Genomic DNA, 22,510 nt, shown 5'->3' with positions numbered 1-22,510 from the left:
AGGTTCTGAGGTCACCTTTCTTTTTTTGGTACGAAGAAAAGAGCCGAGGATGCAGGGGACTTCGACAGACGGATAAAACCATTGGCCAGGTACTGGTCTAAATACTGTCGCAGATGAAGGTTCTCTGGCTCGGTAAGGGCGTAAATCCTACTGCAAGGGGGAGTTGCACCGGGTAGCAAATCTATCTGACAATCGTATGATCTGTGGGCTGGCAAGGTGTTAGCCTGTTCCTTTTGAAAAACATCTTGGAACTCTCGATACACTAGAGGTAATTGTGGACCGTCAGCCGTTACTGACGCTAGGCCAATGTTGGGTCGTGGATAACAAGTTGGTGTGCACTCTGGGAACTTTATCGTCTTTGCTTGCCAATCAATCTGAGGATTGTGTTTCTCCAACCAAGGAATCCCTAGAATTACTTGGAATTGAGGAGCCTTGATCACGTCGAACACAATTACCTCCTGATGCCCGTCTTGGCCTAATATCGTCACTTCAGTAGTGGTATGGGTCACTGGTCCGGAGGCGATTTCCGTCCCATCCACCGTGGTAATGACGTCTTTAACCACCTTTGGACAAAGAGGTAAGCTCATCCTGGAAGCCAATTCGCGGTCCACATAATTTCCAACTGCTCCGCTATCAATGTATGCCTTAATTGCATGCAAACGATCCGGTTGCTCTGGGTTTACCAGGTCCATTGGCATTATGAAGTGCGAGGTCAAAGAACTGGTTTTTACGCTCGGCAAGCGGACCTCTACACTTGTCGGGCGAGGTCGTTTCCCGGCTCAGGCTTTTCAGAACTCTTATCAGAAGCTCCCACAGTCTTCTTAGGTGGTTTCACCGGGCAATCTCGAAGAAAATGTCCTGAATTTCCACAATAGAGACATAGTTGCATTTGTCGTCTCCTGTCGCGTTCTTTCTGGGTTAGGGGACCTTTTACAACCCCAATTTGCATAGGTTCGACGGCTTCAACGCCTTTGGTGTGACTTTGAGGCTTAGGGAACACTTGTGTTTCAAACCTGGATCGATCCGCCTTTCTGTTTTGTAGTCTGTGATCCAATTGGACCACCAAATCAATGTACTCTGAACAATCCTGAGGAGGATTCACTACCTGGGCAAGGACGTCTTTGAGTTCGCCACGCAAACCCCTGTGAAAAAGCGTGATTCTTTTGTCCTCAGGCCATCTGGTTTCCACGATTAGCCTATTGAATGATGCAATGTAGGCCAAAAGATCTTGATTGCCCTGTCGTAGGGAAAGGAGTTCGTTGTCCAGGGCCTGCCCCTGGGAATGCCTTGCAAAAAGTCTTTCCATATTTGCCTGGAAGGTCGGGAAATCACGAAGGATCGGGTCATCCTGTGTAACCAGAGGGATCGACCAATCAGCGGCACTGCCGCTAAGATACGAAAGCAGAAAGGCTACCTTAGTCTGGTCAGTCGGAAAGGCTGCAGGTCTACAAAGAAAGTGCAATCGGCATTGATTTATAAACACCGCAAACCTTTTAGGGTCACCAGAGAAGCGTTCAGGCGGTGCCAATGGCACATTTCCGGGTAGGTTGATTTGAACAGGATTGGCTGAAGCCGCTGGGATATAGCTCCCTCCTGAATTAGGTAGCGGGGTTTGCCCCGCTTGTGTCTGTTGTAACTGTCTGGCGAGATCATCAGTTCGTTCTTTTGATATTTTCAATTCCCTCCTAAGGGCATTCGTTTCCTGGCGGGCAGCATGAACTTCAGCTCTTAATTCCCCTAATAACTGGGCCAGTTGGTCTGTGTCGGAAGTTTCCATAGCGCCTGGGTAGGAGGTTATTGGTGGTTTCGCGTTCTGTAACGCTCACCTGATTCCCACAGAGGCGCTGATCCCGGCTGGGCTGCTATCGTTTCTTCAATTGAGAAGCGTAGAGCTCGGACGAATCTCAGGACTGGGCTTCCTCTTATCGAATGTCTGACTTGCAGGGTAAGTTTTCTGCAGGTGGAAGAAAAAGGGTTAATCACCGTTTGATGGGATTCCTTCTCCCACCAATCGAAAGTTTCTCCCACAGCCTACCTTTCTACTTGTCTCGGCGAGCTCTCACCTTAGGCGTATAAATGCTGAGCTCTCCATCCTGCGTCTGGTGCAGGGGTGCATGGATTCCAGTTACGTCACTGGATGAGTTCAGTGTTGAGGCTCAAGTCTTTTGCGGCCTTAGTTGTGGCACTGGTGCTGGGATGCCGAAGAGCGATGCCGCCGTTACTGCACGAGCGGATGCCTGTAAGTATACTGTAGTTTTTAGGCTTTAAAAGATGGGCACCTCAATAATGTCCCTTTTCCTTTGTTTCAGGCCTCGGGATGCTGTGGGCGTAGTTTTCCGTTGCCACTGCACGTGCCGATGCACGTAAGTATAATGATCGTTGGCCGCTTTTAATGGCACCTCTAATAATGTCCTTTTTCTAGTTTTCAGGTGCCGGGATGCTGCGGTTGATGCGGCCGCTTCTGCGCGTGCAAAAACTGGTAAGTTAAGATGAATGCGACTGCCTTCGCCCGAACCCATTTTTAATTATGTCCTTTGCCTTTCAGGTGCAGAGAAGCTGCCGAAGAGAAGGCCGCGGTTAGCTCCATTGCAATCACGGATGGATCAGGTAAGCGGGCGCGGCTGCGAGCGAGTTGCACTTTTCTAACCTTATGTTTATTCTTTGCAGGTTTTGCCGGTGACTGGATTCCGGGATCTGGTAAGTATTGTTCTGTGTCTTTCTTCATCCACAGGTTGCTGCGCGGAAGCTGAAGATGACTCTGGATCTGGAATGCAGGAGCCGACTCGGTGAGCGTCCTGCTGCTGCTGCAGAATAACGCGAAGCACGTGTTTTCCATCGGGCGTGGTTTAAATAGCAGAGAAGTGCTTCCAGTGTGTGTTCTTCCACCGGTTCCACCCAGGTAAGAAAAGAGTTCCTGAATGGAGGGAATAGTTCCTCCCAGCACTGATGGCTGGGGACTTCAACCAGACTGGATTGTTCTGGGTAAATATGCAGCATGGTCTGCCTCAGGTAAGTCCACCCAAGCATTATTACACTGTTTATCAATATGAGCCCGGTGCCTATGGCGCCGGGACTGAAACCCTTCATGAGCCTGGCGCCAAAGGCGCCAGGACACGGTCCAAAGGGCCCCTTGTAGGGGTCTGCTGGGTCCGGAGTAGTGGAAGACGGGTCTGCTTCCGAGGGCGCTGGGCCAGTCCTGGCCCCTCGGGAGTAGCGCCCATGACAGAGGGCCCGTCCAACGCGGTGCGAGACAGGATGCTCGTTCAAATGCTTTTAACAGCACCCAGCTACCAGGCCGAATACTGTGACCTGGCCCCTCGTATTTAACTGGGAGGGCTTCTCGCACCTGTTGATGAATCAAATACAGATTTTTAGTTAACTGGTCACAGTAATCTGAAAGAAGTACATGTTCAATGTCCCGCAGGGACTTTGGCTTAGGCAAATTCCAAATATTAGCTGGCCTACCCATAACTTCAAAAGGGGAGAGCGCAGTCCTAGTTTGTGGGGTTGTTCTCATTGACAATAACGCGATCGTTAAGGCGTCTGGCCATTTCAATTTGGTTCCGGCACACGTCTTAGCGAGCTTGTTCTTTATAATTCCGTTGTGTCTCTCTACCAATCCAGCCCTTTGAGCATGTCTAGCCGAATGGAACCGTTTATCGATCTGTAACCCCACGCATATCTGCACAATTACAGCAGCGATAAAATGTGGACCATTGTCTGACCGATGACCCTTGGCAAACCAAACCTAGAAAAATATTCCTTAAGCATGGTTTTCACCATTGTCATTGCTGTAGCATCTTTAACAGGAAAGGCTTCAACCCATTTACTAAAGGCACAGATAACAACCAAGATGTACCCATAGTTATTGCAACGCTCCATTTCGATGAAATCAAAGTGGATGACTTCAAAGGGGACAGAAGGTGGACCAAAACTAGCCCTAGGTGTCGATGTGCCCTTTCCCATATTATGCTGTAGACAGACCATACAACTCTGAACAAAACTTTCAGCTGTTTGGGATTTTATCATTCACCCAGACATTTTGTAACATTTTGGAAACCTTCCTCGCACAGATGTGGGTGGGCCCATGAGCCATTGCGACCATCATTGTAATATACGCATCTGGCAGCAACCATTTTCCTTCTAACTTGTCCACCCAACACCCGTCATCCAATTTTGCCAAACCCTCAGCCCATTGTTTGGATTCTTCTAATGTAGCATCAGCTTGAATATTCTTTACAGATTCGATACCCTCATCCATAGTACAAACATTGGTGGCTTCCCTTGCAGTATACATTTCTGAATAGAGATCAGTGGCAGTTTGTTTGGCTATCTGGTCAGTGAAAGCATTCCCTTTTACTACATCATCTATGATTTTCTGATGCGCTGCACATTTCATGATTGCTATCTGAGTGGGGAGTGCAAGCGCTGAGAGTAACCGTACTATCAAGGAGCCATATTGGATCTTTATTCCATGTGAAGTCAAGAAACCTCGTTCTGCCCAAAGTCTACCGAAGTTGTGAAGCACCCCAAAAGCATACTGGCTATCATTATATATGTTTACTCTAAGCCCTTTGGAAAGTTCACACGCTCAAGTCAATGCTATAATCTCTGCGGCCTGCGCGGAGTTATGCACAATTCTCTTGGTTTCCACAATCGTGCTAAATGTGGTGATGGCATAAGCAGCTGTGGATGTACCATATGGAAGTTTGAAACAGGAGCCATCACAAAACAGCTCCCCTTGTGGATTATTCAAAGGAGTATCTTTCAAGTCGATTCTGCCTTTAGTCTCTTGCTCTGTGGTGTAGAGGCAGTCATGTGACGCTTCGTCAATGCAAGCAGTATCTTGCAGGAAAGGTAAAAGTTCAGCCGGATTCAATACACAACCCCTCTGAATTTTGATGTGCGGTGTGAACAAGATCAATTCGTATCTCGTTAATCGTACGGAGGTGAGGTGTTGCGTTTGTGTTCTGTTTAATAGAATTTAATAGAACATCTACAGAGTGAGGTACCATCAGGGATAAAGCATGGCCTAGGACCATACCCTCGCTCTGTTTTACAGACGCAGCAGCAGCAGCGACTGCTCTCAAACATCTTGGCAAAGCGCATGCAACAGGATCAAGGGTGGAAGAAAAGTAGCCGCACGGCCTATTCTTCCCTCTATGTTCCTGCGTTAATACAGCCAAAGCACATCCATCACGTTCATGCACATACAACACTAAGGACTTTTCATAATTTGGTGTGCCCAAAACTGGCGCTGAACACAGTGCAGTCTTGATCAGATCAAACGCTTTCTGGTGTTCCACGGCAATGGCAAAGAAATGCCCTTCTTTGCCAAAGCCAACATTGATTTAATATTTAATGAGAAGTTCGGGATCCACTACCTACAGTAAGAAGCCATTCCTGTCAAGGCTCTGACTTCCTTCTGTGTATTTGTGACAGACATGCTAGAAATTATTTTAATCCGTTCAGGTGTCAACCTTCTTCCCTCCTTTGACAGGAGATAGCCTAAATAGGCGACCTCCTGTCGACAATATTGAAACTTTTTGAGTGAAGCTTTATGTCCATGTTTTGGTAGGTGAATAAGCAACAACATGGTGCCCTCCTTACAGGCACTTTGAGTCAGCAGCTAAAAGAAGATTGTCTTCATACTGAAGTAGTGTACAAGTGAAAGGCAATTCGAGTGTGTCAAGCTGCTCTTTCAAAGCCCTACTATAGATGCTCGGACTTTCCGTGTAACCTTGCGGCGCATGGGTGAATGTAAACGAGCGTCCCCCCTAAGGTGAACGTGAACAAGTATCTGCTATCCTTATGTATAGGAATGCTAAAGAAAGCATTCTTAAGGTCTACAACACTAAAGTGAGTAGCAGAAGCCTGGATCATGGTGTCATGATGCCTACCCCCGGGCATCCGGATCAAGCCCATCAGCCCCGGGAGCAGGCATACAGACATTTACAAAAACCCCAGCAGCCCCAGCTAGGGACTGTCTGGGTTCGGTCCTGGTGCCATAGGCACCAGGCTCATAATAAAAATGAGTCCTGGCGCCATAGGCGCCAGGCTCAGACATTACTTGCCTCACGCAGACCATGCTGCAAATAAATCAAGCCAATGTGAGGCCTGGATGGGACTATTTTTTACTCGGGTGTGGTCCTGGGGAACTTCTTTACTTTGGAGGCTATTTAAACCACGCCCGAACAGCAGCACATGCTTTGTGTTATTCTGCATCCAGCAGCGTGACTCTCACCGTGCCTGCAGCCAGCATCCAGTCTTCTGGCACGCCCGCGTGCCTACAGCCAGCATCCAGTCTTCTGCCACGCCCGCCTCGAATCCGGAGCTCCTAGAATAAAGAGGAAGAAAAGGACAAGGTTAGAAAACAAACTTATTTCAAATTCCACACCTGATTCCGGATCCATTTCATCTCCCGACCTGGAAAGTACATCAGTCCTGCACGCGTCGCTTCGCCAGCTCCAGCACGGCGCATTACTCGCCAGTTCTCACAGCAGCTTTCGATCCGGCACTGTCTCCATCATTTTTTCGCCGTACTCCGGCACCTAGGGGCACAAGAACAACAAGGTGAGCCAAAGGAATCAACAAATACCTCTTACCACCATAGACTTACCTGATTTACCACCAGCGGTATTATTCTCCATATCTTCATATGCCGCATCTGTAAAGAGGGAGAAAAACAACATGTTAACATATGCAATAGTTACCGGACAGCGTTGGGTAACACAGACTCTTACCTGAACGCCAGCAGCAGCTACGAGACCTTCTCACGAACTCAGTTGCAACTTAAGGAAGGAAGGGGACAAGAGTGAACATCGGGCACATTGAACTCTTTGAACTTGATACTTACCAATCCCGCCTAGGACTTCAGAGTCAATGCTTACCGGAACTCTCCCAACGCCTTCAAACCAGTGAAGTAACTGGTATCTACGTGCCCCTGCAAGACAGGCAGGATGGAGAGCTCATCTTTTACAAACATAAGGTGAGGTTACTAAGGGGATATCAGAGGTGATTAGTGGGGGAGAGCGAGAACAGTTGGGAGGCCATCACTAAAACCCACAGGTGGCTAATCCCTGTCTCCACTTGCAGGAAAATACTTCTTCGGGTCCAGCAGACTAGACTAGGCGGGCCAGTCCAGACGGTCATCTCTGCACTACGCATCACGTTGACGGAGACCGCAGCTGTCCGGGTCCGATCGACACCCCTGTGGGATCCAGGTGAGCGTAACACATGATTAGTATCGTCGTCACATCAGGCACAATAGGAAATTGTGGAGCAACAATCTTATTGATGGCGCATAAATCAATGATAAAACGAAAAGGAATCACATTGTCGCCTTTCTTATACACAGGTAAAATCGGACTATTGCACAAACTACCTGCAATTTCCTCAATTACCCCACGATGTACAAAATCGAAGACTATGCACTTCAAAGCTTGCTCACCATCAACCGAAATTTTATACTGAGGAATATGTGGCAACTTTACTCCATGTTTAAAAATTAGTTTAACAGGCTCAATTTGTAGAACACCGACATCATTGTCATCAATCGCCCATAAACACTCCAGGACAGCACTAAATTCCGGCGGCAAAGGTCTAGGCAGGAACTGAGAGACAGAAAGTTGCTGTGGTGAAATCGTCAAACACACTCCATCCAAAGAACAATGAATTACCGCATTTAATTCTTTCAACAGATTCAACCCCAACAAATTCTCTCCACAGTTTGTCAAAAGAAATGGACAGTGGTCCGTGAATGGACCCAATATAAATCGGTACCGGACAAACTACTGGTGTACCAGAAAACCCTACAGAAACATTGGTTTGCCCTGACAGTGGAATGTTTGGAACCCGTGAATGGTCAATGGAACACTTCTGTGCTCCTGTATCTATCAAGAATAGATGTTTCCCATTTCCCACTATCATTTCAACGTAGGGACCTTTCTGATTAACGGGAATAGGCGTCGGTTCCAAACCCTGCTTCGGGCAATCCTAGCGAAACAAAATGTCATCGAAAGGAAGGTCTTCAGAGAGATATGCAGCAAAAGGATGATCAAAACTGTTTCTATTATCCACACTTGGTGACTGATTATCCTGTGAAAAAGGTTGCAGATTTTGAGAAAACTGACTTCTACCAGGACCCCCTGCCCCAGGGCGGCCTCTGGATCATCTACCCATGTTACCAAATGTGTTAGACCTCTGCTGGAGGATCAGACATTGTGCTCGCCAATGACCCTCTTGTCTACAATAAGCACATTGGTTTACGTGTATTGGACCCAACAACACATTACCCTGTGGAGCATATTGTCCCCTAAATGTGAATTACCCCCTCTAGGGCCTCTAACAATCTGTTGCAATAGAACTTTAGTTTTCAGGTCTCCCTTTCTCTTTTCAATTCTCTCCTTTTCATTATTGACTCTTCAGTACCGAGCCATATGCAATACTTCAGACTGAGACTTCGCTTGCCAAGCGTTCTCAGAAGACATAATTTGCGACTGGATGTCAGGCAACAATCCATGCACAAATTTATCTACAAATAATCTTTTTCCAGACTCTGTGCTCAAATCTTGTCCACTGAAATCTGAGAACACTTGTTCAAACCGATTAAAGAATTCGGTAGCACCCTCAGACTTCCCTTGACAACAAGCAGTAAGTTTGTCCCAAATAATCCTTCTTTCAGGAATTATGGTTTTTAGTTTCGTGACTATTCTATCAGGCAAAGTCAGTATTACTTGTGGCTGTCTCTCGCCAGCTGGCCTTTCTCCATCTAGTCTAACCATATTATCCCATGTGTCCCCTAACCCTGGTACATCGTCTACAGTCCTAACCGGTTTCCACAAGTAAATAGGTAGGAGCACGGGAAATAACAAATTTGTATCACTTAGAGTAAATACTGACGACTGCAAGACAGATTCTATCTATTTATAGAACCCCGTCGGATTCTTCCTAACATCAGGAATGGATTGTTTAATGGTGTTCACTTCCTGCCTTGAGAACTGGACGTGAACAAACTGCGACACAATGTGCAGGAACGTCATAGGCAGCTGTACCTGCTGTGCCATTAGCTGCAACCTCGACTTTTGGGACAAATATCGGCAGAACCTCTCTCATAGGCAACTGAGAGATAGGAAACGCAACAGAGCTAAATCGAGCGCTAAGGCAGCTGAAGAAGTGTCAGACGAAATAGCTCTCTTATAGATATTCAATAATTCTGCAGGACAACAAATCTTTCTTTTTGTACATTCATCCTGCAGGTATTCTACCATTACCTGTATCACTTTCCTCTGCATTTCTGGCGTATACTGACTATACGTGTTATATACTTCTACGGGAGATATTGACATGTCTGAAATCCATCTAATCGCATCCTTTGCGCAAATTCGTGTTTCCTCACTTATTGACTTACAAGGAAGGAACCGTTTCTGTACAAAAATAGCATTCAAACTATCAGCATCAATTTCTTCATTCTGTAACCTTTCCAACTCCCTTCTATCCTCAAAAACCCTCTCGACGAGCTCATATACTTTCTCCGCAGTATCTCTTGAATATGCTAAAACATTCAGATCCCTCAACCCTTGTGGGAGACCTATATTATCCAATCTGTTCCACATTACACATAAATTAATTCCTAACCCTTCGATAAAAACATTTTTCTCAGGAAAACTTTCTAGATTAGAGAGCATGGCAAAAACATAAGCTTGTTCACCCCTCTCCATGCATTGTTTAGCCCATGAAGTCAAATCGTGCTTTCGCGCTTTAGACACCGTATTACGAGTTACAATCTTTGATTCCGCTCCCTTATCAACTATAAGCGGAACAGAATCACTCGGAAGAGGAAGAGTAGACAAGCCTTGTACAATCGGTAACAAAGGTGCTATCACTGGTGCAGAAGATAAATCTACCAGACCCGTAACAGTAGACAAAGGCGGAGGTGCAAGTGGAGGAGCAACGATAGGAGGAACAACCACCGGAGGAAGAGGAATAGGAGGAACGATAAGAGGAGCAGGAATTACTACGGGAGGAAGAACGACGGCAGGAAGAGGTAAAGCAGCAGGAATAGGTACATACGTATGAAGGTGGCGCAGTGGCACCAGGCCTTCGTTCATTTAGAAGTTTGTCAATTAACTCAGACACATGAAAATCTTTAGATGGATACATTTTCTGAATACCAAGTTGAAGGGCCCTATCCATATTTCTAACTGACTCAGACTGTTTATTTTGATCATACAACAACGCTTTTTTGGTGTTGGACATGTGACGGTGCGCATGTTTCTCTCTACTTTTAAGTTGCTGCATAGCTTCTTTCTTCCAATTCTGTAATATATCAAATGCTGCAGGTCTAGCCTTTTTCTTTAATAATATAGACTCTAAATATTGTATACGAGGAATCTCAAAACTACCATTGGTTGGCCACTGAAGTTCGGAAGCATGTCTAGTTTGTGCCAAATATTAAACACTATACTACCAATGCTGTGCTTACAGTACATAGTACACGCCGGAGACCCCTCCTGTGGTGCCGGACGGCTAAATTCCAAAGATTGTCTGTCACTGCGGAATAACGCCCTGAAGCAGGCAGACAATTTCTCAGGCATATCAGATTCCTGGTGTTACCTGGTCAATAATTGTACTTACAAGAACAATGCGCCAAAACAAATTATCAGGATACTTAAGAATCGGGTCACGACTCACCTGATCAAAGGAGGTCCGATCGGATTACAAAGGACAACAAAGGACCCACGTGGTTGGTGATTTCGGCAAAACTGCCCGCCTCGATATATGGACTCCCGTCAAGATGCTGTCTCGGACCGCGGGCTCACCGTCGAGGGATCGGGTCGTGGTAGTACTGTTGAGGTATCGAGTCTCATCCAAGAAAGGGGTTAAGCCCATCGCGGTGGCAAGGGCGTCGTTGTCTGCTGTTTCCCACTGTGAGCATCAAGGTACAAGTTGTGAGCTGCAAAATAGAAAAAATGGACTCTCCCCTTACCTGCACACATCCTGCTCCGATTCGCGTAAGCCTGTGCCCCCTGCACAGCAGTTTGAAGTGAGCGCAGTGTTGTATTTTTTCTCGCCGAGAGGTCACGTGATCTGAGTCACGTGAGCGGATTGAAGCATCACCCCTAGGAAGCAGGCTTAAAAGAAAGACCTAGCCGCCTTGCAGCGTTAAAGCCCATCGCGGTGACAAGGGCGTCGTCGTCTGCTGTTTCCCGCTGTGAGCATCATTGCACAAGTTGTGAGCTGCAAAATCGAAGAAATTGACTCTCACCTTACCTGCACACATCCTGCTCCGATTTGCGTAAGCCTGTGCCCCCTGCAAAGCAGTTTGAAGCGAGCACGGTGTTGTATTTTTTCTCACCGAGAGGTCACGTGATCTGAGTCACGTGAGAGGATTGAAGCACCACCCCCAGGAAGCAGGCTTAAAAGAAAAACCCAGCCACCCTTGCAGCGTTAAGCCCGTTGCGGTAACAAGGGCATCGTTGTCTGCTGTTTCCCGCCGTTTACGCTGGATACGCAGTAATCAAGAGAGCCTGCTGCTTTTACGACCCTACACACCCAAAAGGGAAAAAAAATATATAGATATGGAGAACACCAAACCTAGAACACGCCTCCACGAGAAGCTAGAAGAAACTGTTCCAAATCTTCCAAAACATACCTCAATGCTGAACATACAAACCACTACTCTTAAAGAACCCAGCAACAACAAGCAAACCTAAGTCTCTTACCCTTAAAATTCCCCCACAAATCCCCAATCACAACAAAGAGCAATCCGTATCCCTCAATCCTATGAATCAAGATTCGTCATCTACCTCCGCCACCGCTCCATCAAGTACTTCACCATGCTCCTCCAATCAAGCGGCCGAAGAACCGAAATACCCCAAATCCACAATTGCAGTCAAAACACCGAAGAACAACAGAAGCCAGAAAATAACCAATCAAATACCAGAAATGACCTCCGAAACACCAATAGTTTTGGGAAAAAGAGCTTCCACTTTGGCATTCCAATCTGACCTCCAGCTTCATACTCCTGCAACCAAAAAATTGAAAGACAACGCTGAACCTAACACTACGACAACGAGCGATCATAGCCAAACAGTGGCAGTCAACTTACCATCTTACAGACTCCTCCCAAGACAACTGCTCTAAACCTCCAAACCGAGCATCTCGACCTTCACTTGACATCACAGAAACAGATGCCATCATGGACTTCCAGGCACAGAAGAAAACGAAAGACCTCACAGACGAACATAAGGGAAACACAAACGTTATATCTAGTACATCGACACCACTCCCACCAAAGCAAATTTGTTTTTCACCAAAACATTCCCGGAAGAGAACCTATTGAATGCAACGACGGCCGCCTTAAACCAACAAGACTCCGACTACCCTCCACAAAAAAAATTAAAAAACACTGAATACTTCAGAATCCAGCAAAAGAATCCCAACGACCATGCTAGATTTCCAAAATACGCAAGTGGCTGTTCTATCATTAGCGATGGTCCCCTTCTTAAAGATCCAAGAAGCAACAGTCGATGCCACCAAAGACCAAGCCACTTTGCTTGCAATGATCCTAACAAAACAAACAACCATAGACTGTTTCATAACTTCAATTCAAGATCGATTGAATCATGAAGCAGAATCCACAAGAATATGGCAGAACCGCCTATCAGAAATAGCAAGATCTGATCGATTAGACAAGCAAAATCTTATAGAAACATTGACAACTTTTACCACCAAAACCATGGATGACGAAGCAAAAAGAAACCTACAAGCGACCATGCCCCAAGATCAAGGCACAAGGCGCCCTCATACAGAACATTCCTCAACAAAAGGCGATTCTAAGAAAGACCAAACAACCCAATACGAACTTCAATTGCACAATTTACCAACTCAATTCAATATTCCTAGCACAGAACCCCCAACATGTACTCCTTTTGACATCTTTGACCTAACCAAACGATGCAAGCCGAGCAAAGCTACAACTACAAAAGAAACAACAACAAAAAAGCATCAAACAGGCTCACAAGCTTTCCTGCGAAAATTGCAACTCAACCCAGAGCAGAAAACTCAATCCGTTCCTACAACAACAAAGAGTCCCATCAACAAAAAAATTGGAGAGCGCTAATCCTTTGGCCAAGGAAACGACAAAGGCAAATACGAAGAACAACAAAAAACTCAAATTCCAACCACAAGAAGAATTGATCTCAATTGAAGAACATGAGCCACTAGACGCATTACTGGAAGCAATCGACCATGACCCCGAGCCTAAAACACTGACGACAGCAGATGCACAAAATTCAACATGGACTTCGTCCACACTTCAAACTAGCAATAGAGAACGTGACTCCCAAGAAGACTCAATGATCATAATAGATGAATACTGTGAGATCTCCTCAACCCCAATATACACGAATATTGACGAATCAACAACAGGTCACTTGTGTACTCATCAATATCAACTGAAGAATCCTGGTTCCCGCCAGAACCGGACTCCCTTGCTGATACCACAGAAAGTAGACCAATTGAAACAAACACATCGTTAATCAGACCAACATTCACAGATCTGTGTCAGGAACCAAACATATTCAGACTCTCGCTAACTGCTTCAGATTTAAGGCCGGACTAAAAACTAATCTTGAATAGAGTGAACATTCTTTGCCTACTCAACGCTATCCCGATACTGTCGAAGATCGCTACTCAAGACATCAGGGTTATACATTTTCCGAACAAGAAAAAGATGGAAACAGTCCATATTGACTTCCATAACAACCAAACGACCCAACTAGTTATGTCCACCAAAAAACAACTGGCCAAATGGGGCTTCATCATAGAACAAATCCAAGTAACAAGATTCATGGCTCTCAAAGAAAAGCAATTGTATACTAACACCAGACTTCAAGCTACCCCGATTCATCGCAAATACAACCAACAACAATCTTCAAGTACACCACGAACAACTGAAGAACCATACCTAACAGGAAACGACCACCTGTTTAGGCAACCAAATCTATACCAGAAAAACAGAACGACAGAAGTACCAAGGGAGATAATCTCCCCAATGCATCCCAACAGAAATTCATCAACCAGAAGCGAACACTGAAGCACACAACGAAAAACCTTTCTATAACAACCAACCCCAAATGGAAATCCGACAACTGAAAAAACGTTATCTTCATGGAACACGAGAGGGTTCAAACATCTTCTCTCAGAGGGAGCTACAAAACAAAAAGAAATGGCTATAATATGCCTCCAAGAGACCTGGATATCGACGGAAGTTGTCTGTGATGGGTTTTCTACGTATATGAACCCGGCAATTACCATACAACAAGGCAGACCATCATCCGGTATGATAATCTTGACTACGATAGACCCCAATTGGTCAATTGTTAAAAAGAAAAACATCCACCCCTGGGCCCAATACATTGTCATCTGCATTTTGACTCCGTCATCCAAACCAGAGCAACCTCCAAACAGAACACATTTAACAATCTTCAACATATACTGGAACGCAATAACAATGACTGATAAGTTCATAGACTCCATCTACAACGAGTTCGACAAAATAGTAAACTCTTTCGCGAAAACTGAGTTTGTAGTCGCCAGTGATTTAAACATCCACCTTTACAACACTGAAGGAATCCGTCTAGAAATCCAGAAAATATCCCCAAGAGCAAGAAAATGGACCAAAGAGATCGAGATCCGAAAACTAATACTAACAGAAGAACCGCTAAACATACAAGGTCAAATGCCGCCAACATGGTCCAGCGGAAAATCGAAAATGATTGACTATATTTACGTCTCTGAAGCAATAAACAACAACCTCATTGCCACAGAAAACACTGCACAATCTAATAGCGACCATTGCCAAATATCAATAACATGGCAGGCAGAACATAGAGAATTTCTCCCTCAACCTCCCAGATCTAGAAATAAACAACGGTCTAACGAAACTAAGATTAAACAGCACCAAACGACCGAACTAGTATCTAAATCTGAAAGATCATTGATGCCTGATCATGAAAAACTCAATTACGAATGGGTACTCTGGGATTACCAGACCCCCAAATGCACCAACTCCATTGTTAAACAAACACGCATTCAATACGGACATCAAAGAAAGGAAAATAATGCTTAAAGAAAAATACGCCAACTGAAAAAACTAAACACAACAGCAGCAAATATCACCATAAAAACAGAATTACTCTAACTTCATCAAATCAGCCAAGGGATTACTGCTACAAGCGGATGCTGAAGCTATTTTAGCGGCTATCAAAGGGAAAAATACGAGGCAATTATGGTCCCTCTTAAACGGAAACAGAACAAATATGATCCAAGAAGTCGATCTGGAAGCGTGGACTACACATTTCAACACTTTATATAACATCAGTACATCTGTACAGACCACTCAACAAGAACCCATCTGTCCTCCGTGGAATCTGAAATGGGAAACCGAGGACATCATTCAAGCCATCAGAACTCTAAATCCATCAAGAGCACCAGGCCCCGACGGACTGTCAAACGCAATCCTGAAGGATGCAGCAGAAAACTGGGCTAGCCTCTTTTCCCATCTGCCCCTTATCATAGAAAAAAACTAAAAAAATCCCAAGTAGCTGGACATTAGCCATCTTGATCCCAATCTTCAAAACTGGCGACAGAAAGAACCCACATAACTTGTCATGATGCATACCCCCCGGGCTTCCAGACCACGTCCATCAGCCCCGGAAGTAGGCATCGTGTCGCCTTGAGAAAACCCAGCAACCCCTGCTAGGGGCGGTCTGGGTTCAGTCCTGTCGCCTATGGCGCCAGGCTCATAGGTGCACACTTACCTGATGCAGACCATGCTGCAAGAAGATCCAAGCCCATGTTAGGCCTGGAAGGGACTACTTTACCTTAGGGACTATTTTGTTACTCGGGTGTGGTCGGGGAGGAATACCTACCTGGGACTACTTTGGAGGCCATTTAAACTACGCCCGAAGAGCAGCACACGCTTCGCGTTATTCTGCATCCAGCAGCGTAACGCTCACCGTGCCAGCAGCAGCATCCAGCCTTCTGCCACGCCCGCCTCGAACCTGGAGCACCTAGAAAGAAGGAAAGAAGCAAAGGTTAGAACAAGAGTATTAACTGATTCTTACCCGATTCCGGATTCATCGCATCTTCAAACCAGAGGAAAGACTTTGTTTTAAATGCATCGCATCGCCAGCAGCAGCGCCGTGCCATACTCACCGTTCCACGCAGCATCTCTTCGATCCGGCGCTGTCTCCATCTTAACATCGCCGAATCCCGGCACCTAATGGGGACAAGAAACAACAAGGTGAGCAGAGAGAACAGACAGAGACAATCTCTTTAGCCGCCATCTGCTTACCTGATTTTACCGCCAGAGGTATAATTCTTCAGCACGCCACATCTTCTAATGCCGCACCTGTAAGATAAGGAGAAAGCAGCAAGTTTAACCCTTGGCATTATTTACCGGACAGTTTTGGGTAACGGACTTTTACCGGAGCGCTTTCAGCTGTCAATCTTCTTATTGGGTCAAAGCTGCAAGATAAAAGAGGAATTGGACAGGAGTGAATTCCAGACATTTTGAACTCTTACAAACTATATACTTACGGCTCTTCGCCAGGACCTTTTGGAGTCAGGATTCGTCTACAACTCTTCCAATATCTTCAGGCCAGTGAAGTAACTGTTCATCAACGCGCCCCTGCGTGCTTCGCAGGATGGAGAGCTCATCCTTCAAGAATATAAGTTGAGATTGCTGAGAGGGCGCTTCAGAGGTGATTAGTGGGGAGGACAGTGGGGGTGCTATCACTTGAATCCACAAGTGGCTAAATCTATCTCTCCACTTGTAGGAGAATATTTCTACGGGCAAAGCAGACACGATTAGGAGGGCAGATCCAGTCAGTCATCGCTGCACTACACATCACATGGGTGGAGGCCGCAGCAGTCCGGGTCCGACTGACACCCCTGTGGGAGCCAGGTGAGCGTAACATAACTACAGACCCATAGCCTTACTTGACCCACTAGGAAAGCTTTTTGCAAACGTTCTATTGAAAAAACTTACTGATTGGGCAGCAAATAACGGGAAACTAGAAAAAAGGCAAACAGGATTTGTAGGCAAAATTGGAACCAAAGTCAACTTGATAATAATGAGCCTTCTCAAATACGAAGCTGCACTAAGAAATCAACAGGTACATGCAGTTTTTATCGACCTAAAAATGGCATTCAACTCAGTAAATAGAATAAAACTATGGACTAAATTAACAACATGGGGCTGTCCACCAGCAATTCTTCATCCGATCAAGCAACTATACACCAACACTTCAGTCCGAGTCAGGCTAACAAAACATGGTAAAGTTACACAACCGATAAATACTTTCAATGGTCTTAAGCAAGGATGTCCCTTAAGCTGCCTGCCTCTATAATCTATACACTTATGGCTGTCAACTCAATCAAAGATCCACTTGCAAATCCACCAAAACTTAATAATGAATCAGTTCAATCATTAATATACGCTGATGACATCACAGTCATGGATAAAACCCCAGCAGGTCCACAAAAAACTCTGGACAAAGTAGTAACTTACATGAAAGCTAATGAACTTCAGCTCAACATAAAAAAAACAAAGTAATGAACCTAATTACTCAAAGAACAAAGAAGAACCGAAAAAAAAACAAGTTTGACCTCGAAGGGAAAGAAATTGAAACAACAAATGTCATCAAATATCTGGGGGTAATGATAAATGTGTCATCCACGAAACAGTGGAAAATGCACATCGAAGACAGAGCTAGGTCCCTAGCCAGATTGGGTCGGTTCTATCACTGCAAATTCGGGACATATTCCTTCAAATCAACAATCACTTTCTATAAACAAAAAGTTGTTCCCATATTGACTTGCGCTGGCGAAACCCTAGCAAACAATCAAGGACTGAAATGGCACCTCTATGAAGCAATATTCTGGAGAAAAACACTGGCATTACTGAAAAGTTTCCCCATGACAAGGATCCGATTTGAACTGGCGTTGCAATCATTACAATCCATAATACTATGGAAACAGATGGATCTTTACAGAAAAATAATAAGTCATGAAAAGATTCCAGCGATAGAAATATTGAAAAGCAAAAACAACGCACTGAACGCAACGGTTCTCCAACAATGGACCAATAAGATCAAGTCTAAAATGGATGCCAAAGGCATTACCGAAGAAACGCTAATAAACAGGCCACAACATGCAAAACTAACGCTACAGAGGAATGACTGGATAAAAACCCTCGAAGACCAAACCAACTATAAATGCCACCAAGTATGCGAAACAGACATAAGAGCCCTACATGAACTTCCCCCATACCGGACCTGCTTTCCAGATCGACAGTCCCGAGATCTCTTCTTAAGGGTCCGATTGAACATCCTACCAACTCAAGACTGAGTACCACTCAACAGACAGAAATTGAATCCGCAGATTGCCGTTTCTGCCAGAATGAGGGAACCAAAGAGACATTGTTCCATATCATGATATGCCCAGGCCTACAAGAAAAAAAATCTATTCAAAGAATTCTTCAGAATATCAAAAAAACAGATGACCACAACATAACGCTGGAACCAACTACTAAAAGGCAATGACAAACATCTAATTCTAACGGCTATCAAATTTTGGATAGAAATCGAAAAGAATACGAAAAACAAAAAAAAGGACATCAACCCATGGCAATTTACTGGGTGATTCTTCAAAAGACCAATATAATGAAAAGTTTGGTTTACCAAACATACCATTAAAAAAAAGAAAGGGGCCCCCTTTTTCACCGTCCAATCCCGGTCCGATAGCCGCATCAACCTTCAACGAGATGGCATCAATCTTGAGGGTCCCTATTCGAGCACCATCCGTAAAAGCAAAAGGAAATATCGAGGCTGAGTACCACAAAAGGAAATACACCTAACATAGGCTTATAAAGATTCACAGATCTTTATTCTACTGCGCAGTTTACAAAGAAACAAATTCAGATAGCTATCTGGCCCTCAATACATCACAATGAGTACAAGCCCTTCAGTGTGAGGAGTGAGAGGTACTGGACATCTGGACATACGCATTTATATACAGTTCAGTAATAATGTCCAGCCCCTCTGCAAGTTAGCCTTAGCACATATCCCTCTACAATGCAGTTCTGCCAGTGTCCATGCTCGATATTTGCATTACATCGTCTTCGATGTATGTTTGTGGATGAGGCTTGTTGGAGCAGACAATCCTAAAACCACAAGTCATGTATGGGACAAGGTCTCATTACCCAGTCTAAACATTCAGCCCGCGGACAGTCTAACCATTAACTTAGGCACAAAGGTCAGGAAGGCTCGGTTACAAGTTGGAAACACAGTCCACCATTTTAGAACACAGAATTACATATGAACAGAAATCAAAATGGCAGATGATCCTAAAACGGTGGGGAAGTCGATCTAAATTCGGAACTTTGCAACGTGGTTTTCTTCACAGAGCGACTAGGCTTAGGCCAATATATCAGAAAGGAGGCACAATATGATTTCACGTTTAACAACGGGATTGGCCAAAGACAGGATAAGAGAGTCAGAGTTCCTGTATGCGCCAATAACAGCCAGGTATTTCCAGCAGGTATCCACCTGGACACCCGAACTGGTGACATAGGCAGAGAATGATAAGACTTGGTACAGGGTGTATGTCAGTGGATTCACCCCAATTTCCTTAGCCCAAAAACAAAATCTCGCCCAATTTGCCTTTGTACTGCTTGCGCGCACCCCGACTTCTGGCACTTTGAATGATCTCCAGATTGTCGCTAGGCAACTGAAGGTGTTTGAGCATTAGCTGTTCAGGAACCAGGCCGCTGGGGAGGGGTGTAGCACTGCACCTCCATACTGAGCTAGTAGAGGGCCCTTCCCGAGTAGAAGCAGTATCTCCGGCTGGGTTGACAGCTGCCGCAGGTCTGAAAACCAGGGTTGTGCCGGCCAGTGAGGCGCTATGAGGATTATCTTCAAGTTCCTGGAGATTCTGATCTTGCTCACCAACCTGTGCACCAGCGGTGATGGTGGGCATGCATCCCGTCCCAGGATATCTGGCATGCGTCCCCTAGGGAGTTGTATCCCCTTCTAACCGAGGACGCAAATTGCTGACACGTCTGTTTATTGTTGCAAATAGGTCCGTGGGTGGGGTGACCCCATCTGCCATTCAGCTGCCACTCGTAATTGTCAGTGGAGAGGCGGCTGAGTGTCTGCTTCCAGGTTGGATTCATCCAGAAAGTGAACCGCTGTGATCCACATCTCCTGACTGATAGCCCATTTCTAGGGTCAACGAGCACAGCTGCGGGGATCTGGTGCGCCCCTGTTTGTTGTTTGTCTGAATGCACAGAGACCTGCCCCTGATGGTCGGGAGAAAGGATTTGAGGGCCAAACAGATTGCCATAGGTTCCAGCCAGTTGATGTGATTTTGCCAATCTGTCTGGGTCCAGAGCCCATGCACCAAGTACAGTCCCAGAGTGGCTCCCTACCCATGGAGGCAGGAGTCTGTGGTAATGGTGTACTCTATGGCGGGTGGACGCAACGGTCTGCCCACCAAGATGTTCTCCTCAGGCTGCCACCATTTGAGATTGTGGTCCAGATGTTGCAGGATGGAGACCTGGCCCCACCTGATGGCCTGACACCTGATCCCAGGAACATGCAAAATGCAACTGAAGCCTCTGCATGCAGAGTCTGGTGTACACACCCGCCAGGAGGCATGCTGCCAGTATGCTCAGAAGGTGTTGATACCACCAGGCCTACGGTGGAAATGGGAGACAGCAGTCTGAATCGCTGTAATCTTGTCCCCTGTGGGGAATACCTTCTGCTGCTGTGTGTCCCAGAACAGGCCCAGAAACACTAGTGTCTTTGTAGGGGTGAGCTGAGATTTCCATTAGTTGACTGAAAACCCCAGGTCTAATAGGGTGGAGATGAACCGGTCCGCTAAGGCTCGAACCTGCTCCGGTAACGAGGCCCTGACTAACCAGTCGTCGAGGTATGGATAGAGATGCAGCCCCCCTGACCAGAGAAGAGCTGCAACCACATTCAAAAACCCTGTGAAGACTCTTGGAGCTGAATTTAACCCAAAGGGCAGAACCTTGTACTGGAAATGCAGGCCTATGACCAGGAACCTGAGGAAGGCCGGGTCAGGTGCACAATAGGAACACGGAGATACATGTCGTTCTGCTTCAGGGAGCACGCCCAGTCTCACTCAGTGTCTCTACCATGAGCGCTGGTGTCACCATCTTGAACTTCCAACACCACTCGCATGCCCGCCTGGTGGTTCTTTTGAATAGCAAAGATGCGACGTAAAAGCTCAGTCCCTGCTGGGGGGTATGGGACCTCCTCCAACGCTTTGCTCTCTACAAGGGAGCAAAACTCTGCTAGGAGTGATGGGGTACCAATCTGTGGAAGAGGGAGAGAACTCGGGAGAGGAGAAGGAAGAGGTAACCGGAAGCCCTGGACACAACTGAGATGACTCATGCGTCCGCGAACTTCGTCTGCCAAGCCTGATTGTGCAGGGCCAGCCTGCCCCAAACCGGGGTGCTGTGGACCTGAAAAGAATTGTCAGGATTTCTTCTGGTCAGAGGCTGATGACTGCAAGAAACGCTTATTTGAGCCTTTGTGGTGTTTTCACCTGTGCTGACTGGAAGACCCGTCAGGCTGCATGGCTTTGCGGTCCTGGAACCTACGGAAACCGGCAAAAGATTGCCTCTTGTCTGAGCGAGACTGTGCCTGTGAGAAAGGCTTCACTGTTGGCTTGGTCAGAATCGCCAGCGGCTTGGCTGTCTGAGAGCTGCTCTTCTTCTTGTCCAGCTCTTCTTCAGTTGTGGAGTGGAAAAGATCACCCCCTTCAAACTGGAGGTCCAGGATCTATCCTGGACATCTGGGTTGAACCTGGTAGCTTTTAGCCAGGCCCTGCACTGCATGTCCGTTACCAGACAGATCGCTGTGTTAGCGGTGTCGATGTGGCCTACATAATGTCCTGTGCCATGAGTTTCACCTCAGATAGGCCTGCTTCGAATGAGTCTTGCTTGTCCTTAGGGATGTCAGGCAGAAAGTCTGCAATTTCCCTGCAGCCAGAATGGCGTCTGCGTTGGCCTGCCTGAGGTGTAGACCAGCATTAGAGTAGACCTTCTTGCTGTATGATTCAAGAGTCTTTTCTTCCATGTTCAAGAGGGCTGCCATGGCAGCACTAGACGGGGACGCCTGGGGCTTAGCATACATGGATGCTGCAGCGATAACTGATGAGAGGTTGCAGGTGTGTCTAGAGTAGCATGTTGTCCCCCTCGGCCCGTCTGAACTTAGCATCCAGCTTTTTGTTAACTGGTTGTGTGGAGTGTGGCTTGAGCCACCCCTTCTTGGCCAAGGCCTCCACATCCTTCTGCAGGGAGATGCCAGACCTCGCCTCAGCCCTGATTTTCAGGACCTCCACCAGAACTCCTGCCTCAGGAAACTCCTTCAGTGAACGCCCAGGTATTCGGACAGGCCTGCAATCCTGGCAT

The sequence above is a fragment of the Ambystoma mexicanum genome, chromosome 9 (assembly GCF_040938575.1).
Source record: "Ambystoma mexicanum isolate Mex_15411 chromosome 9, UKY_AmexF1_1, whole genome shotgun sequence".
In the NCBI taxonomy this organism is placed as follows: domain Eukaryota; kingdom Metazoa; phylum Chordata; class Amphibia; order Caudata; family Ambystomatidae; genus Ambystoma; species Ambystoma mexicanum.
The sequence above is the reverse complement of the archived record's forward strand: the minus strand, read 5'-3'. Positions refer to the sequence as shown.